Source organism: Typopeltis vanoorti, chromosome 3 (genome assembly GCF_054136105.1).
Source record: "Typopeltis vanoorti isolate ZY-2024b chromosome 3, IOZ_Tvanoo_1.0, whole genome shotgun sequence".
NCBI lineage: Eukaryota > Metazoa > Arthropoda > Arachnida > Uropygi > Thelyphonidae > Typopeltis > Typopeltis vanoorti.
In genome coordinates this window covers 113,774,206-113,792,870 of record NC_143551.1, presented here as the reverse complement: position 1 = coordinate 113,792,870, position 18,665 = coordinate 113,774,206, and the positions used below count along the sequence as shown (strand labels likewise).

The 18,665-nt window shown below is 37.8% G+C and overlaps 1 protein-coding gene across 2 annotated transcripts in view; it reads right to left on the bottom strand.

Annotated features, from left to right (window-relative positions):
- Positions 1-18,665, bottom strand: part of ScsbetaG (Succinyl-coenzyme A synthetase beta subunit, GDP-forming) — a 260,513-nt gene that overhangs the window by 224,449 nt on the left and 17,399 nt on the right. The window lies entirely within an intron of this gene.

Below are 18,665 nucleotides of genomic sequence, written 5' to 3'. Positions count from 1 at the left end.
TTTGCAAATAGATGACAGAATGAGCAAAGCTGGTATGGTTGTGAGCCACATAAATAAATTTAAATGGAATAAGAGAGAAATTAGCCAAAACATTAAACTAGCAGTATACAAGATAGTTTTCACACCAGTTAAGTTAAGGATCTGAGAAATACGGTTAAGTTAGAAATACGGCATTTGATCAAAGTTTAGAGATTACAGATATAAGAGTTCCAAGAAAAAATAGGGGCCTGAACAGATGGCAGAATCATATTAAAAATGAAAACATTAGAAAGGAAATTAACATTGTTAGCATTCAAAGAAGGTATTAGCAGGGCTAATATAAGGTGGTACTCTCACTTTGTCACTTAAAAAAGAATGGAAGAGGAAAGGTTAGTAAAAGAGGTGCTTGATGCCACAATGGCACGAAAAAGACCCAGAGGAATACTAAGGTCTAGGTGGACTGATACAGTAAAAAATGCCTTAGAAGCACGAAATGTTAGATACAACAATATTGGAGTGCTGACACTCCAACATACTGACATAATGGTCAGTTTTGACGTCTCTTCCTTATTCATAAATGTCCAACTGAAAGAAATTAGAGCTAATGCAAGCTAAAATTCCTCCTGATATCTCAGTCCTATTTCAGTTCACAATGAACTCGGGCTATTTCGTTTGGCAGGAAAAATTCTACAAACAAATAGAAGGGACAGCCATGGGTTCACCACTCTTCGCACCCTTGGCCAACTTCTTCATGGAGACTTTTGAAGAGAAAACCTTAACCTCTGCCCTACTAAAACCACCATATGGCTTCGCTACGTTGATGATGTGTTCGCTATTTGGCCATATGGCTCTGACACACTCAAACAACCAACACACCAGAATCAAGTTCACCCTGGAGAAAGAGGAAAATAACAGCCTCCCTTTCCTAGACACACTAGTCACCCACTGGACTGATGGAACCTTGGTTTTTTTCTCTGTTTATAGAAAAACCCACCCATACAGGCAGATACATTCACCAACAATCTCCCCCCCCCCTCACAACAATATGGAGTTATTAAGAACACTATACAATAGGGCTAAACTAATCTGTTCAAATGACAATGCCCTAACCACTGGACGAAATCACATCCTCAACACTTTCTCAGCCAAAGGCTACCCCCCCCCCAATTCCAAAAAATATTGAAACCAGTAAACCACAACCCCCCCCCTTCACAACAAGGATTACTCTACATCTATCACCATTCCCTACATCCGAGATACCTCGGAAAAAATTACCAAAATCTTAAGAAAACATGACTGGACCTCTTGTTACAGATCATACAGAAAATTGGCATCCCTTATCTGCTCCACTAAAGACCAACCACTTCCCCTAGACCTACCTGGTGTATACCAGGTCCCTTGCAGCTGTAAGCTGTCCTACTTTGGCCAAACAGGCAGGACAGCAAATATCAGAATTTCAGAACACAAGACCACATCCATTTTCACCAGTGCAGCCATTCTGGTCTTGCAGACCATTCTCTGGATACACACCACAGAATATGGTGGAAGAAAGCCACAATAATACACGGTAGCAAGTTCACGTTTGAAAGACTTTTCATAGAATCAGCCTCAGCCCTAAGAAACATGCCAAACCTCGACAAATTTGGTTGCATGAGACTGCCCCAAATTTGGGAGACATACATCATGAGACCTTCAGCCCAACAGAAAAGAATACCTACATAGCCCCTAGGGGGCACCATCAGGACTTTTAGGAGAAACTATAGCTTCCTGCTTCGTCCTCATTTACTGTATGTAGTGCCTGCATGCACTGTCTTTATTATAAGTTCCTTTGAAAATGGCAACATGACGTTGCCAAAATATTGGAAATATATATTAAAGTTTAATTTAATTTATATTCTATTGTACGTTGTGAATTCCTTAAGTCAATTAATAATTATGTATAACCAGCATATAAGCCTTTCTACGAGGTTAATAATAATATAAGCTTAATCATATAGTGCTGTGATAGTAGCCTGTACAGCTGTTGAGGGTATATATGAAAATTACTGATGATCAGGGCTGGATTAACCATTAAGCAAAATAAGCACGTGCTTAGGGCATGATGGAAAGGGGGGGGGGAGCACCCCAGAATTTCTGCTTTAGTTAGATGACAAATTTAATTTAAATTAACTTTTAATTAGTTTTTCATTGTTTTTATCTTTTCTTACTGTTACCTACTTTGTTTCGATAAATAATGAGGTGTCAAAGGCCTAATAAAACTAACCACGTGCATGACGGTTCGTTTACACCGTATTATCACTCACGATGCTTTCTGGCACTACCGTTACGTCAAATAAGGTAATTTTTTATAATTAACATAACCAATTTATTTTCCTGTCTTGTTTTATAAATAAATTATGTCTTATAAAAGGCTCCAGAAGCAAATATAAAACAAATCATGTGGTTGTCTCAGAAACGCGCCTCCAGTAAAAGGCCTAGCTGTAGCAGAAGTGTAAAATAAGAGTTAATTAAAGCAGGAAAGCACAAGATTCAGCTGTAAGCCAAAAATTAAATTGTTCGTATGATTTTGCCTGTGATATGTGTAACTGTGTTGATTGCCATCTAATATTCAACAAAATAATCTTTTTATTTCTGTATTTAACAGATCCCAAGAACCAAGATGAAACGTGTTCAGTTAAGTGGTGCACAAAAGCGAAAACTATCAAAAAAGAAACAAGAGGAGACTTTGGAATGAGATTCCAAGACTGCAAAGCTGACTGATTTCTTCACACAAATTCTACAACATTATATACCAATTCCTGATCAGAGCCAATCTCCGTCATCAGAAGCGGACACAAATACCACTTTGATCACTTCAAAATCAAAATATATTGATGTTGGAATCATCAAGGTGTCACAAGCAGGTTCATCTAGCACATGTCTCACTACTGACCTCACTTTGTCTGTAAATTCTCTTGATATCTCTATAATTGCTGAAAATGAAAGTTTAGTGGGCCATGGTGATGGTGGTGAAATGATTCAGTCTGCAAAAGATGAAGTAAATATAGCAAAAGATCCAGGGTTGTGGCTTGATTACTCTGCAGATGAAGTGGCTTATTGGACTGCCTGTGGACCCAGTGACTGTCAACACCACAATGGGCCATTTGACAAGTCTTACCGACATTTCAGTAGTGGCAAACCAGTAAGATACTGTTCGCAGAAACTTTTTGTTGGGACAAAAGCCAATCGTGAGGAATACAAGAGAGAGTGGTTATTGTATTCACCATCTCAACAGGTGGTGAATACAAGTTCATAAGTCAGTTTGATTCATTTTTAGCAGGTCACATTGCGAAATATGGAAATTGTGGGCAAAGGAAATCCTTCTTATTCTGTCCAAAGCCAGCTGTCAGGAACTCATTCAACTGATGTCTCAAAAGGTTCACATGCTTATTGTTGATGAAGTAAAATCTTCTGGTTATTTTAGTTTGTCAGTTGATTCAACACGACATCTGTCACATATCACCCAGTTAAGTGCAGTATTTAGGTACTTAAAAGATGGACAGCCTATTGAACCCTTTTTAACTTTTCTGGAAATGACAAGCCAGACCGGTGACGAAATGGCAAATCAGGTGTTGCAGTACTTACGTAAAGTTTGTCAGCTAAACTTTTCAAAATGTAGGGGTCAGTCTTATGACAATGCTGCTAACATGTCTGGGCATTATAAGGGGATGCAGCAAAAAATTTTAGAAACAAACAAGTTTGCTATATATTTGCCCTGTGAAGCTCATTCACTAAATTCGATAGGCTGAAGTGCTGTTGACTGCTGTCGAGAGGCGGTTTATTTCTTCTCTACAGTGCAATTGCTCTCTACCCTTTTTTTCAGCCTCAACCAGCCAGTGGACAATTCTTAAAGATTGTATTGGAAATGAAAATGTCTTAAAATCCCTCTCATACCAGATGGGAAGCAAATGCTATGGCAACAGCAGCAATTTTGAAATCTTTCCTTCAAATTTTAGAAGCATTAGACTGTATAGCCGAAGACCAGTCACAAAAGGGAGACACTAGAAGAGAAGCAGATAATATTGCAAATAAGATGCAAGAGCTAGAATTCGTTTTTATGTTGAATTTTTGGGATGAGATTTTGCAAAATTTTCATAGAGTAAGCCAAGTTCTACAGAATGAGGATGTCAACTTAAAAACATGTGCAGATCTGTATGGATTATTAGCTCACCAATTGTGCACTTCACGAAATGAATTTGAAAGATATGAAGCAGCTACAAAGGAAGTGCTACTAGATGTTGATTACAAGGCAGCTCAAACTTGCAAACATATCAGAAAGAATATACCCAATAACAGAGATGCTCCAGAAGTATATCTGAATGCCATAGATAAATTTCGTATCACCACCTTTTACACAATTGTTGACAAACTTGAAACTGAGATGAGAAGAAGAGGAGAGATATACAGAGAAATATCAGAGATTTTCTTTTCTAAGTGATGTGCCACATAATGCTACTTCGGTGACTTCATCATCTACTGAAATTGAAAGGTATTCTCAGTGTTGTCAAAAGCTGATTGATGCTTACCCAGAGGACTTGAACACTAATTTCTCAGCTGAGCTTCAGCAGTTTCACTCATATGTGCACCATAAGTTCATTGCAACAAAAAATGTAAAAACAAGATTCAGTCATGCTGAACTTTATAAAATAATTGTAGAAGACAATATTGAGTGTGCCTTTCCAAATGTAGACATTGCCCTTCGTATATTTTTAACATTAATGGTCACAAATTGCTCAGCTGAGCGTTCATTTTTTCAGTTGAAGTATATTAAAAATCCCATCAGAACAACTATGCAACAAGGCAGGTTGAATGCCTTATCTCTCTACTAAGTATAGAAGCAGATGTGTTACGTAAGATAAATTTTGAGGATCTGATCAAAGACTTCAATTAAAAAAAGTAGGAGAAAACTTTTGAAATCTAAATAAAGTTTAAGTATACAAAAATAAACAATATTTTCCATCTTACTATAAGTTTTGTTTCATTTTGAAAAATAAAAATTTATTTTATGGTTTATTATTGTTTATATTCTGAATTACATATATATGGGGCACCAAAATCTTTTAAGTGCTTAGGGCCTCTATGGATCTTAATTCGGCCCTGCAGTGATGACTTTTTTAAACTGATTACCTGCAATGCAGTTTAAAAATTTTTGAAACAGAATTTTAAATTGTTGATATCTCTGTAGTCAAAGCAAGAGCTATCCTGGTGTATGTGATAAATTTATGTCATTCAAAGAGAACTAATGTTTAGTGATATTTATGTAAAAATTCAATGAGTGCATCAAAAATTTATAGCATGTTAATGACACATTAGCCTGTTTGGGCTCTAAACTAGACATATATATCTATCAATCTAGACATATATATATATATATATATATATATATATATCATCATCAATGGCTTTTAACAGGCACTTAAGTGCCCACAGCCTTCAAAGTATCCTTGTATAAATAAATAAATAAATAAATAAATATATATATATATATATATATATTGCCTAATTTTTCCAGTACAAATGAGTTGATTAAAACCTAGATTGATGATTTGCAAAATTTTAATAGAAATCTTAAATACTAAATTTAGGATTTGGATATTGGCAGATTCTATGCAATACAACTTAAACCAGTGGAGAATTCTGCTTACTGATATTTTGTCTTATTCATAGGACTCTTTCAAGTTCCTTCTGTAACAATTTAGGTGTAAAAAGTTATAATGCATTTTATTAAACTTTGACCCGGTACAGACTTATAATTTTGCTCTATCTAGACATGTGATTTTATCTTGCTCAATTTTTCCTAATGGTTTAATATGCATACAAGAAAAATCATAGCCAAGACTTCGATATTCAATGATTTCAGTATGCGTGATTTAGTGTGCATTTAAAGTATTCACAGTGTTGAGAGTGAATGGTTTGTAATATGTATGAAAGCAAGAGTGGAAAGAGAGAGAGAGAGAAAGAGTGTGTGTTGGAAGTGTTTCATGAGAGTGCAAGAAATGGGAGTAGTGTTAAAAGGGAAGAATGAAGCGACTTATATTAAAGATGTAAGGCAGGATAGTGAAAGTATTATCGAGAATATACTGGAAGAGTGAATAATAATATACAAAATACAATACTTTCACTATCCTACCTTAGATCTTTAACATATGATATTTTGGCATTTGAGCATAATGAGCATAAAAAAGTGGCTGAAAGTAATGTGGATGATGATGAGGTAACAGTAAGAATAGAAATAGTATACTTACATAGTATGATCCATAAGTTTTAGGATTAAAATGATAAAAAATCAAGAACATGAGAGAAAGAAAAAACACATCTGTCATTTGAAATACCATCCATTGGCATCTATACAGGCTTTAGCATGGTCATAGTTTTCGGAGAGCTGCAGAAAATGTTGTTTGATTGTCTTTAATTTATCAGTTAAAACTTTTTTGAATGACAGAATATACACAAATTGGTGTGCTTTCAGCTTCATTTTCAATTTTCAACTTTGAGAAACAGAAAATAGTCAGAAGGCGGATAAATCTAGTGATCAAGTGAGGTGATAAAACTTAGTTTTGTCAAAAAGTGACAAACATTTGCAGTGTGAGCAGGTACCTTATCATGCAACAGGAAAAAATATTGGAAGCAAAATGCAGTGGGATGAACACGCTGAATGTGTTTCAGGAGATGATCCAAAACTTCTTTACATAGAATTCTGCATTCATTGTTCTCCTCTCTGGTACAAATTGTTTATATACCGTGCCTTGAGATTCAAAAAAATTTCAAAATTATTTTGATGTGTGAATTTTGGATTTTCAATTTCTTTGGTCTGTGAGATGTCTCAACAATCCATTCAGAACTCTGTTACTTTGTATGGGGATTGTAGGTGAAGTACCAACTCTCATCTGCTGTAATGATTTTGCCAAAGAAATTGTCATCTGCATCTACCATTGTGATAATGTTCTGAAAAGACATGACGACTTGATCTTCTCTTTGTTCAGCTGTCAAGGAATCTGGGATAAAATGCACACGCATCTTCCTCTTCCCCAAATCTTCACTCAGAATGTGAAGAACAAAGGGGAAGTTTAGAGGGGATGTAAGAGGATGTTTGAAGAGGTGTCAAACATCCCCTTAGGAGTGTAAACTTCATTCTCTGAGTGAAGTTCACACTACTGAATGTACACTTCACTCTCTGAGGGTATAGACATTAGCTGGTATTACTTAGCACGTTTGCCAATAGATCGCTCCAGTATTGTATATACAACAAATCAAGTCCTAAAACTTATAGACTGCACTGCAAATGCGAGATTTTTCACAAGAAAAAAAACAAACTCTAGTGAATGGGGAAATGATTGGGGGTGTGTGTGTGTGTGTAGTACACCAGGAGGTAGAATGAAAGAAAAAAGTAAATGGACAAGTATAAAAGTGCAAGAAACTAAGAGTAAAGAGAAAGTATTGTATGGAGATTTGATAAGAAGCATACTTAATGAGAAAGTGATGAAAGCATGTCTCTCAGGTGTGAAGTTCAAGGATGTTAGTGAAACTGTTAAATTGCAGAAGGGAAGAAGTCAAAATAGTTCTTTGTTTTAGCAGGCACATATGATTTTATACGATGAAATATGCAATGCGAGGATATGAAAGAGTTGTTGAAAGCAGGGAAAATGAGAGTAAGAAAGATGCGAGTCTGATCCTTCGGTTTGACAGGACAGTACTGAGAAGAAATCCCATGACTGCTAATAAGTCAATGAGAAGATTGTGCAGTTTATAAATGTATTGAGTAAATTTGATAGATGAAAGGACATATATACCTGATGGATAGCATTGGATGGAGTAAGATGTCTGGGATAAAGTGTCATTCAGTGAGAGGTTGGAAATGCAAAATCAGGAAAAGGAAACTTTCCCTGATTTTGGATATTAGTGTGGAGGATATTAGGATTAAAAGGATATTAGTTTGGAGGATGCAATCAAGCACATATGTAATCACTTATGGATAAATGAGAATGAGTGCAGAAATGACTGTGCAACAGCTGGGTGCAGTTTTCCAAGTTTGAAATCTGAATGGGTTGGTAATGACTTTATGAAAAGGGCTCAAACTGTGGGCTCAAAGGAATGTTGAAATGCATTTATGTGAATGCAACAAGTATCAGAAATTAAGGAGAGTCATTTTTGGCATTGTTCAGCTTGACCTGACCAAACATTATGGACATCATTGCGATGTGGTTGATCTGATGCGAGACAGAGTCCAATTGGACAAAATGCATTGTTGGTTACTGCTATAGGTCTGGAGGTCAAAAGGAAGATGAGGATGCTATGCACTAGCAGATTAACACAATGAGTACAGGCTGATTTCAACTATGGGGATATACATTGGAAAGAGGAAAGGACAGGTGACAACATGAAAATGGAATTTATAGTTACTAAGAGATTATTACATGAAAAAGCATGTGATGGATGGGACTGAGGGTTTTGAGAGTGTCAGATTAGAAGATCTATTTATCCATCTTGCCAGCCTGGTTGGCTGAGTAGTTGGCATATCTGCTCTCCAGCCAAAAGGCTGCGGGTTTGAATCCCAGGTGTGCACATGGATGTTTGTGATTGTCTGTGAAAATACTAGTAATGGTGGTGGGCGGTAGATGGCGTTGGTGTAGATGATGATGGTAGTTGCGATTCGTTATAGTTGGTGGAGTGGTGGAGGCAGAGAGTTAAAGAGTAGGTGCCCTCCCTTGATGAGCCCTTGGACTCCCTGGAGGTGTCACGTAATAATAATAATAATAACTACAATAGCAACTCTACCTCCGATCAGGGAAAGTGACCATGCAGTCATGTTCTGAGAGGCTGCTTAATAAATAGAATTCTCAGACGAGAAAAGTGTTATGTGGAACTACAAGTTGGTGATTATGACAAACTTAGGTGGAAGCTTGAAGCAGTGCCATGGCATAATAAACTACAAGGAAAGAATGTCAGTAGTGCAGGGAGAAGTGGTCAGGGATTGTTTGAGAGAGAGAGAGAGGCAATATCAGATTGCACACCCAGGGGTCAGGAGGATAGAGTGAGTAGGGATGACATGGATGAATAGTGATATAAAGCAAGAGCTGACAAAACAGAAAACATTTTGGAGGGAGTATAAACAAAAAGATGATCAGCATGCTCATGAGTAATACAAAGTGCAAGCAAGAGGTGGTGATAGCTAGATAGTAAGGAAGACTAAATCAGATTCTGATAGAAAATTAGTCAAGAAGGCCAAAGTAAAGCCAAAAGAGATTTTTTTTTGCTTCGCAGCAAGTAAGAGAAAGAATGATTATGAAAGGATAACTTTACTCAGGGCTGATGGTTAGAAACGTGACAAAAGCATAAGAAATAGTTCAGCTATAAAGTAACCACTTTGCAAGGGTTTATCATCCAGATAACTGGAGACTTGGCAGTCTAAAGAGGCTGATGCGAGAATTGAGGTAGATAAACTGTTGGTACTCGGTACACTGAAAAATATCAATGTGAATACAGCAGTGAGACTGGACAGTATGTCAGCCCACTGGCTATAAGAATGTGCAAGTGAACCGGCAGTGCTTATGACAAAGTTGATTAATCTAAAAAGAGAGTAAGGTAGTTCCATTACACAAATATCTCTCCAACAAAGTAGCAAATTACAGAACAATTAGTTAGTATCTCAGGAGTGGCAGTTAAATATTGGAAAATTGGTTAAAGGTAAAATTTGGGAAAGAGTGAATAGGAATGTGATACTCCATGGTTGGCAGAATGGCTTTTTAAAACGCAGTTCCTGTTTTAGTAATTTATGAACATTTCATAATAAAGTGGAATTAGACGATGGAATTAGATAAAGGAAATAGTTACACCATGATACTGGTAGATTTTGCAAAGGCATTTGACAGAATGACACATGGGAAACTGCATAAGTTGGGACAAATGGAAATGGATATGAGGATGGTGGCACATGAAGGTGGGGGGAGCTGACAGGCAGATGAGAGGTACAGGTAGACTAGAAAGGGGATAGTGTAGTGGGAGTGGGATCAAGGTAAATGAGGGTGACCTGTGGAGTTCCCCAGGGGGGGCTCTGTAGTAGTGCCACTACTCTATAATTTATATGTTGATGATATAGCTGTGCTGATGACGCAAAATTGGGGAGGGCAATAGTTGGTAAAGCTGATGTACATATCCGGCAGGATGATTTAAAAAGGACAACGGTTGTTAATTTAATGTGGAAAAATGTAAGTTGATGCACTTTGGAATGAAATGATTACTTACTTTTTTCATACTGATTATATTGAATTACAGGAAGTTGATGAGGCTAGGGATGAGGGGGTAATGATAGACAGTGATTTGAAATTCAGAGGACATATTGAAACTGGCAAAATAGCTCAAAATAGTTCCATATTCCCTCAGTCTAACCACACATTGACAATTAAGATAGGGAGGTTATTTATTATTACTATTATTTAGCGTTTGGCTAAGAAGAATACATGCATATGCTACCACACACACACACACACAAGACAACAAAATGCATAAAAGAATACACTAGCGTGAAGTGATACTGTAGTCATATATACATATAAAAATATACAAATAAGCACAACATTAAAATTGAATGTCTAAGTTCGATAACCAGTCAACAGAATCAGTGGAAACTGTCATAAAGTCAGATACTGGTCCCATGAAGGCTCTGTGAGGACAGTCAAATGTGATATGTTGTATAGTTCGGTTATCCTCACCAGTCACAAGATGAGTTTGGTCTTATTCCCCAAGTAAATAAGGAAGCTCTGCACTTACCACATGGTTGGTGCAAACTCTATTTAAGGAGGTCCATATTTTCAAGGTGGGTTGAACCCTGATGGAGGGTTGTTTGGGTTAAAGACAGTCTGCCAGATTACCGGGGCTTTGGCAGTCCATTCTGTCTGCCATGCTATTGTTGTATCATAGCCCTCAGTGACAAGTTATTTTGCTGTTATAATAGGTGGGTGTCTTGACTTAAGCCTCTGTGATGTAAAGTTGTCAATATCAGAGTGTATAGGAAGCAGTGGGCTTTGGCAAATTTTGTTATATTCACAAATCAGGTTGTCTTGGCATCGTAGCAGTTGTATGTGGCTCAGAACTGGTAGCCAATATGATGGAGTAGTCTTTATTGTTCCAGAAATGATAGGCATTGTCTGATTCAACACAGTATCAACTAATTTAACATGTGCACTGTTCAGCCAAACAGTAAGCAGTATTCAGCAGTTGAGCAGACGAGGTCCAGAGCAGATGTCCTTAATGTGGGAGCACAAGCCCCCTAGGTTGTTCCAGCAAGTTTAAGCAGTATGTTATTTCTAGTTCTGAGTTTGGCAGCAATATTGGAGAGATGTCTATTAAAGGAGAGGATTCTGTCCAGGGTTATTATTCCCTTTATAAGGCTATGATTTGGCTGCATCTTTATTACTGTGCACAGGTTTGTTCACCTGGATTTCTTGGACTTCAAGATGTGGTGGAAAGAATTCTGAGACAAGTGACCAAGGTGGTGACAGGCCTATGCATTGCAGAGTTTCATTCACATAGGTGAGGAGACTAACACAAACTTATAAGTTACTTGAGGGATTCTATAAGATTGACACAAAAGAAATATTTCAATACATGATGAGCAATGAAAGTATCAGGAGTCACTACTGGAAGTTGTATAAGAATGTAGTTAGTAAGAGTTTAAGGAAGAGAGTCTTTGCTTGGAGAATGGTAAAGATTGAGTCCCAATTGAGTGGAATGGATTGCCAGAGATAGTTGTGAGTGCTGCGACAGTGGGTGAGTTTAATAAGAGGTATGATAGGTATTGTGAAAATAATGGTTAGTGTGGGTCTCCTGAAATGAGTCTTTTGACTTCATGATGATATTCTTACAATAATAATAATAACTGAGCCCAAAATAGAAATTCTGTCATATTTTAATTTTTTTTTTCCCATATTTGACATCCATAGACACCGTATGGTCACTGCCGTACCTCATATGGTTTTGGCAATGATGTCTTCTGCTAGAATAAGTGGTAGGGTCGCAGAGTCCCTTTCCACACAAAGTTTGTAGGACAATCACAAACATCCATGCCCACGGCAGAATTCGAACCAACAGTCTCTTGGCTGGAGAGCAGACATGCTAACTATTTAGGATCTCTATTAAAAATACGGCCAGCCTGGCCGTATTTTTAATAGAGATCCTAAATATCAAATTTCATTAAATTCTATTTAGCCAAAGAAGAATAACTGCAGAAAAGTTTTTTACTTGGTTAAAAAAGAAATTACAATACACAAGAAATATTATTCTTTTAATCCTATACCAAGTATAAGAAAAGATGCAGAAGTCATATTGGAAGTTTTTCCCCTTTGGTTAGACTATAAATTATATATTTAGTTTAATCCTTCATCCAAGCAAACAAATTTTACGTCTGAAGTATCTTCGGGACTGGGGCAACTCGTTGCAAAGGTGGACTGAGTTCTCATCACTTTCCTTAGTATCCCATAATGCAAAGCACATCTCCTTGCAGATATGTATAATGCTATGCATTATGGGAAGGGTCACTACCCAGATTGGTTTCGACTTTTATTGAGGTCTCTTCAGTGGGAGCTAGACGCAGAGGTGATAACAAGGTTGAAGCAATGCAGAAGTCATCTTGATGTATATGTATAATGCATATGTATAATGCATAGCATTATACATGTCCACAAGCATATGTGCTTTGCATTATGGGATACTAAAGAAAGTGATGAGAACTCAGTCCACCTTTGCCACGAGTTGCCCTAGTCCTGAAGATTATCATTCCTTCCCATCTATCATTCCCATAACACGCTCTAACTCCAACTGTCATTCACTTCCGCATCTGTTGTTTCCAGCCTCCTAATCTCTTCTTTCACGCATCTTAACTCATTCCTCATATGTTTCACTTCTTTCAGTGCATCTCTCTCTCTCTCTCTCCAAGCAACCTACTCTCACTCATCATTCATCCTCCCAATCAACACCATCTCCAAAACCACATTATCTTTCAAACACCTACTACACTCCCTAATTTTATATTCTTATTCACATGCTGTTCATCTTCCTCACCCTTGCCTTGATCATGCTACTCATCTCTCTCTCTCTCTAGATTCGCATTTACTCATTTCTGACATAATGCTGCTGAAGTCTGTTATGCTAATTTCAATATCACCTAGTTCTTCCCATTTTTTATATTTAAAGCAGACCCAATCTCTCACCAGCTACATTTCAAACTGCCAGAATGTGAACATACAGCAGCACTGCATACCATACTGTACAAAGCACAGGCCAGAAAGGTAACCTGTGTGGTGGTAAGAAAGGCAAAAGCAGAGTGTGAAAGGAAATTAGCAGTGCAAGCCAAAGATAGTCCCAAACAGTTCTTTTGATATGCTGCAAGTAAAAGAAAGAATGTTTAAGGCAGAATGATTTTAACAAATGCCGATGGTAGGGAGGTAACTGAATCAGTCAAAATAGTACAATTACTAATTGAACACTTTGCAAGAGTATATCATTCAGGTGGAGATATTGCAGTAACGAGAGAGAGAGAGACAAAGGCTTATATGGGAACTGAGGTAAATAAAATAGGGGTGCATAGGCAGGCACATGAACGGTATAAAGCACAGGCCAGAAGGGTGACGAGTGTGGTAAGAAAAGCAAAAAAGGATTACGAAAGAACATTGGCCATGCAGGCTAAAGAGAATCCTAAGCAGTTTTTTAGATATGTAGCAAGTAAAAGGAAAAATGTACATGGCAGATTGATTTTAAAGAATGCCGATGGTAGGGAGGTAACTGAATCAGTTGAGATAGTTGAGTTACTGAGTGAGCACTTTGCAAAAGTATATCATCCAGGTGGTGACATTGTAGAAACGAATAAACCAGTAGATTATACGGGAATTGTGGTTAATGAAGTGGAGGTGAGTAGTCTATTGCATAACCTCAATGTCAATACATCTGTGGGATTGGATGGTAGACCAGCTCGTGTTGTACGAGAAGCAGCTAAAGAATTGTCAGTACCCTTGACCATTTTGTTTAATTTGAGTCTCGGGTCTGGGTTAGTCCCGAGCGGGTGGAAAGAGGGGAAAATAGTTCCACTGCATAAAGGTGGTTCCAAGACTGCTGTAGTAAATTACCGACCGATTAGCATATCAGGAATCATTGTCAAGGTCTTAGAGAAAATAGTCAAGAGGAAAATACAAGATTGGATAGAAGAAAATGGGATACTGTATCGGGGACAGCATGGTTTTGTGAAGGGTAGGTCATGCCTCAGTAACTTGCTCACGTATTATAACACAGTGACGGCTGAACTGGATAAGGGTAATGGGTTTACGGTGATTCTACTGGACCTTGCCAAGGCCTTTGACAGGATTCCACATGGAATTCTAATCAGTAAATTGCAGCATATGGGAATGGACATAGGGTTGGTGAGATGGATAGGAGGTTGGTTGACGGAGAGATATCAGAGAGTGGTTTACTCGGGAGTAGAGTCCACAAGACGGCCTGTGACTAGTGGTGTGCCACAAGGATCTGTTCTTGGACCACTGCTGTTTAATTTGTTCATAAATGATATAGGAAATGATCTGAGAGGAACAGTTCATTTGTTTGCGGATGATGCGAAGTTGGGTAGGGCAATAGTGAATGCAGATGACGTCAAAATTTTGCAGGATGATTTGGATAGATTGGAGGTCTGGGCTAAGGAGAATGGATGTCAGTTTAATGTGGCAAAATGTAAGGTTATGCATTTTGGGGTGAAAAGATTGGCGGCAGTTTACTGCATTGGTGGAACCGTGCTCCAGGAAATTGATGAGGCACGAGATTTAGGAGTGTTGGTAGATAAGGAATTGAAATTTAGGGGACACATTGCAAAAGTGACCAAAACAGCTCATCAAATCACTTGGTTGCTGAAGAATACGATGACAAGCAGAGACAAGCAGGTTATTGTTCCTCTGTATCGAGCCTTGATAAGACCCCATCTAGACTACTGTGCTCAGATTTGGTCACCTAGGTTTCTTCTTGATGGGGAGGAGGTGGAGAGGATCCAGAGGCGAGTGACCAAGATGATAGCAGGTCTGTGGAATGAACCGTATGAGAACAGGTTGAGGATTTGTGGGTTGCAAAAATTGGTTGATAGGCGGAGGAGGGGAGATATGATTGAGACATTCAAATTACTGAAGGGTTTCTATAAAATTAATTCAGAAGATATTTTTGAGAACAGGGCTGGTTGTGGGAGGACTAGGGGACATCCATGGAAACTGGGCAAAAGTGTGGTTAGTAAAGGTGTTAGAGCTGGGTTCTTTACTTTTAGAGTACTGAATGAGTGGAATGCGCTCCCTGAGTCTGTGGTGGATGCTGTGACAGTGAATGAGTTTAAGGCGAGGTATGATAGATACTGTATGAATGTCAAATAGTTGTGATGAATATGATTTGGGGCCTCCCTCGATGAGTCCAATGACTCCCTGGAGTTGCCCGTAATAATAATAATAATAATAATAATAATAATAATAGTATATTACAGAACTTTAATGTGAATACAGCTATTGGATTAGATGATATACCAGCTCAAGTTTTACGTAAAGATGATATGGAATTGTTAGTGTCCTTGACCACATTGTTGAATCTAAGTCTCAGCTCTGGGTTATTCCCAAAGGGGGAGGGGAATAGTTCCACTGCATGAAGGAGGCTCCAAGACTGATGTAGAAAATTACCAACTGATCAGTATATCAGGAGTCATTGTAGGTACTGGAGAAGTTGGTCAAGAGAAAAATACAAGAATGGATAGATGGAAATGGGATACCGTATGAGGGTAAACATGGCTTGTAAAGGGTAGGTCATGTCTCAGTAACTTGCTCGCATTTTATAAAACAGTGACAGTGGAGTTGGATAAAGGTAATGGGTTAACAGTGATACTGCTTGACTTTGCAAAAGCTTTTGACAGGATAACACATGGAATTCTAATCAATAAACTGAAGCATATGAGGATGGATATAGAATTGGTGAGGTGGGTAAAAGAGTCATTGATGGAGAGATATCATAGTGTAGTTTATTCAGGAGTAGAGTCAAGAAGGCGGGCAGCCTATGTGCATGTGCCATGCCGCAGGGCTCTGTTCTTGGCCCGCTACTGTTTAATTTGTACATTAATGATATAGGAAAGGATCTGAGAGGAACTGTTTAGTTGTTTGCCAATGAAGCAAAGTTAGGTAGAGCAATAGCTAATACAGATAATGTTAAATTTTTGCAGGATTTGGATAGATCGGCAGACTGGGCAAAAGAGAACGGATGTCAGTTTAATGTGCCAAAGGTTATATATTTTGGGGTGAAAAGATTACTAGCTGTATGCCACATTGATGGAACAACACTCCAGGAAATTGACGATGTCAGAGATTTTGGAGTGTTAGTGGACAGGGAGTTAAAGTTTAGAGTTAAAGTTCAGCTGTTTTAGCCACTTTAGCAAAAGTGGCTAAAGCAGCTCATAATTCCTTGGTTACTGAAGAATACTCTGATGAACAGAGACAAGCAGGTTATTATTCCTCTTTATTGAGTCTTCATAAGAACACATCTGGACTAGTGCACACAAATCTGGTCACCAGGATTTCTTACTAATGAGGAAGAGGTGGAGATGATCCAGAGGTGAGTGACCAAGATAGTAGCAGGTCTATGGAATTAACCTTACAAGAATAGATTGAAGATTTGTGGGTTACAAAAACTGGTTGATAGGCAGAAAAGGAGTAATAAGACTGAGACATACAAGTTACTAAAGGATTTTTACAAGATTAATTCAGAGGAAATTTTTCAGAACAGGTTGTAGGTGTGAGAACTAGGGGCCATCCTTGGAAACTGAGTAAGAGTGTAGTTAGCAAGGGTGTTAGAACTAGGTATTTTTGCTTTGAGAGTGGTGAATGAGTGGAATAGGTTGCCAGAGTCTGTCATGGGTGCCATGACTGTGAATGAGTTCAAAGCAAAGTATGATAGACATACAAAGTATGATATGACTCCATGGATTCCTTAGACTCATCTCTCGATGAGTCTAAGGAATCCATGGAGTAGCCCATAATAATAATAATACTTTAGCCAAACTTTGGGTTTTAAGGTTGCTACTAAATCTAGAGAGCTTGTTGCTCGAAATGTTCCATAGAAAAGTTTGCTGGAAAGGGAAAAGTGAAACTCATAGTTGTACCTTCTTTTTGCAGGCAGAAACAGAATGATATAATCACAACAGGCAGAAACAGTTTTGCCACACAAAATAACCTGACTGAAGGTTGTGGGCAAAGAGAGCTGTGATGTCAGAAAGAAATTTGTCTTGTAAGAGAACTGTGTTGGTGACTGTGACATTCATGTGTACTTTAGCCATACTTTGGGTTTCAAGGTTGCTGAATATAGAGATCGTTGCTTCAAATGTTCCATATAAAAGTTTGCATTGGAAGGTGAAAGTGTAGAGTCCATGGCTGTACCTTCTTTTTGCAGGTAGAAATGGTTTTGCCACAAGAAATAACCTGACTGAAGAATGTGGGTAAAGAGGGCTGTGATGTCAGGAGGAAATCTGTCTTGTAATAGAAGAACTGTGTTGGTGATTTGAACATTCATGAAAAGGGTGATAACATCAAAATTGACTAATAAATCTTTGTTGTTGATTGTAATGTTTTTAATTTTGTTTATGAATTACTGTGTATTTTTTATGTAGGAGAGGAAAGTGAACTACCAACTCCTTAAATGCCACTGCTAGTTTCTTAGAGAGTTGATAATTAAGGATGTCGATTCCTTCAACTATCAGGCTGAAGTGGTACATTATTTCTTTTTATGTATTTCTGGAAGGCCATAAATTCTGGGTGAGCATGCAGAGTGTGATATCAACTGCTTATCTGTTTCTGTCATCCATGTGGTTACTGATGTAAGCAATACTGTTGTTTCCTTTTGAATGTGTTCTGTTGGGTTATAGTTAACTGATTTGTATGTGTTATTGTCAGATATCAACAGGTTCATTTTTTCTAGGTTAGCTGTTCGGTTATGAACAAAGGTAGCATTACCTTCATGTTTTTATGGCAACTGTTTCTTCTTTGAAAAGATTGTTATTATTAAGGATTATTATTACTGTTTAAAAGAATGCACAAAGTCTCTAACTGTATTTTCTCTGCTATATTAGTAGGGAGAGTTTTGAAGATGACCTTAATAGAGAGATTGAAACTTCAAATTTTATCATCATCAATTTCCTGATATGTATCCTCAAGGAGTGTTCAGGCTACTATGACAGCACTACATGATTAAGATTACACTAATAATGTTAATTAAAGTAAGTTCTTTAACATGGTAGTGTGTCTCCATAATTATTCATAATGACTGCTGATCACTGTATAACCTTGAAAGTTCTTGATCAAAGATAGTTGTAGTAATGTTGCCCCATCATATTATTTGCAATTTGAGCCAAAAGAGAGAGTACAGTTTGCTCAGCTAAGTCCCAAATTTCCAGCCCATCCTCGTTCATTCAGTACCCAGTGGATACCTACTAACAGAGAGCACAAAATTAAAGTGAGGATTGGACATTAGGTCAGAAGCCCCAGTTAGTTCTCTGCATTCCTTAAAGGTGATGTGGAGGTCTCCTCCCGGTTATTTGGCTTTGATCCTAAAACAACTCCATCAAATTTTATTTTATTTATTATTATTATATCACA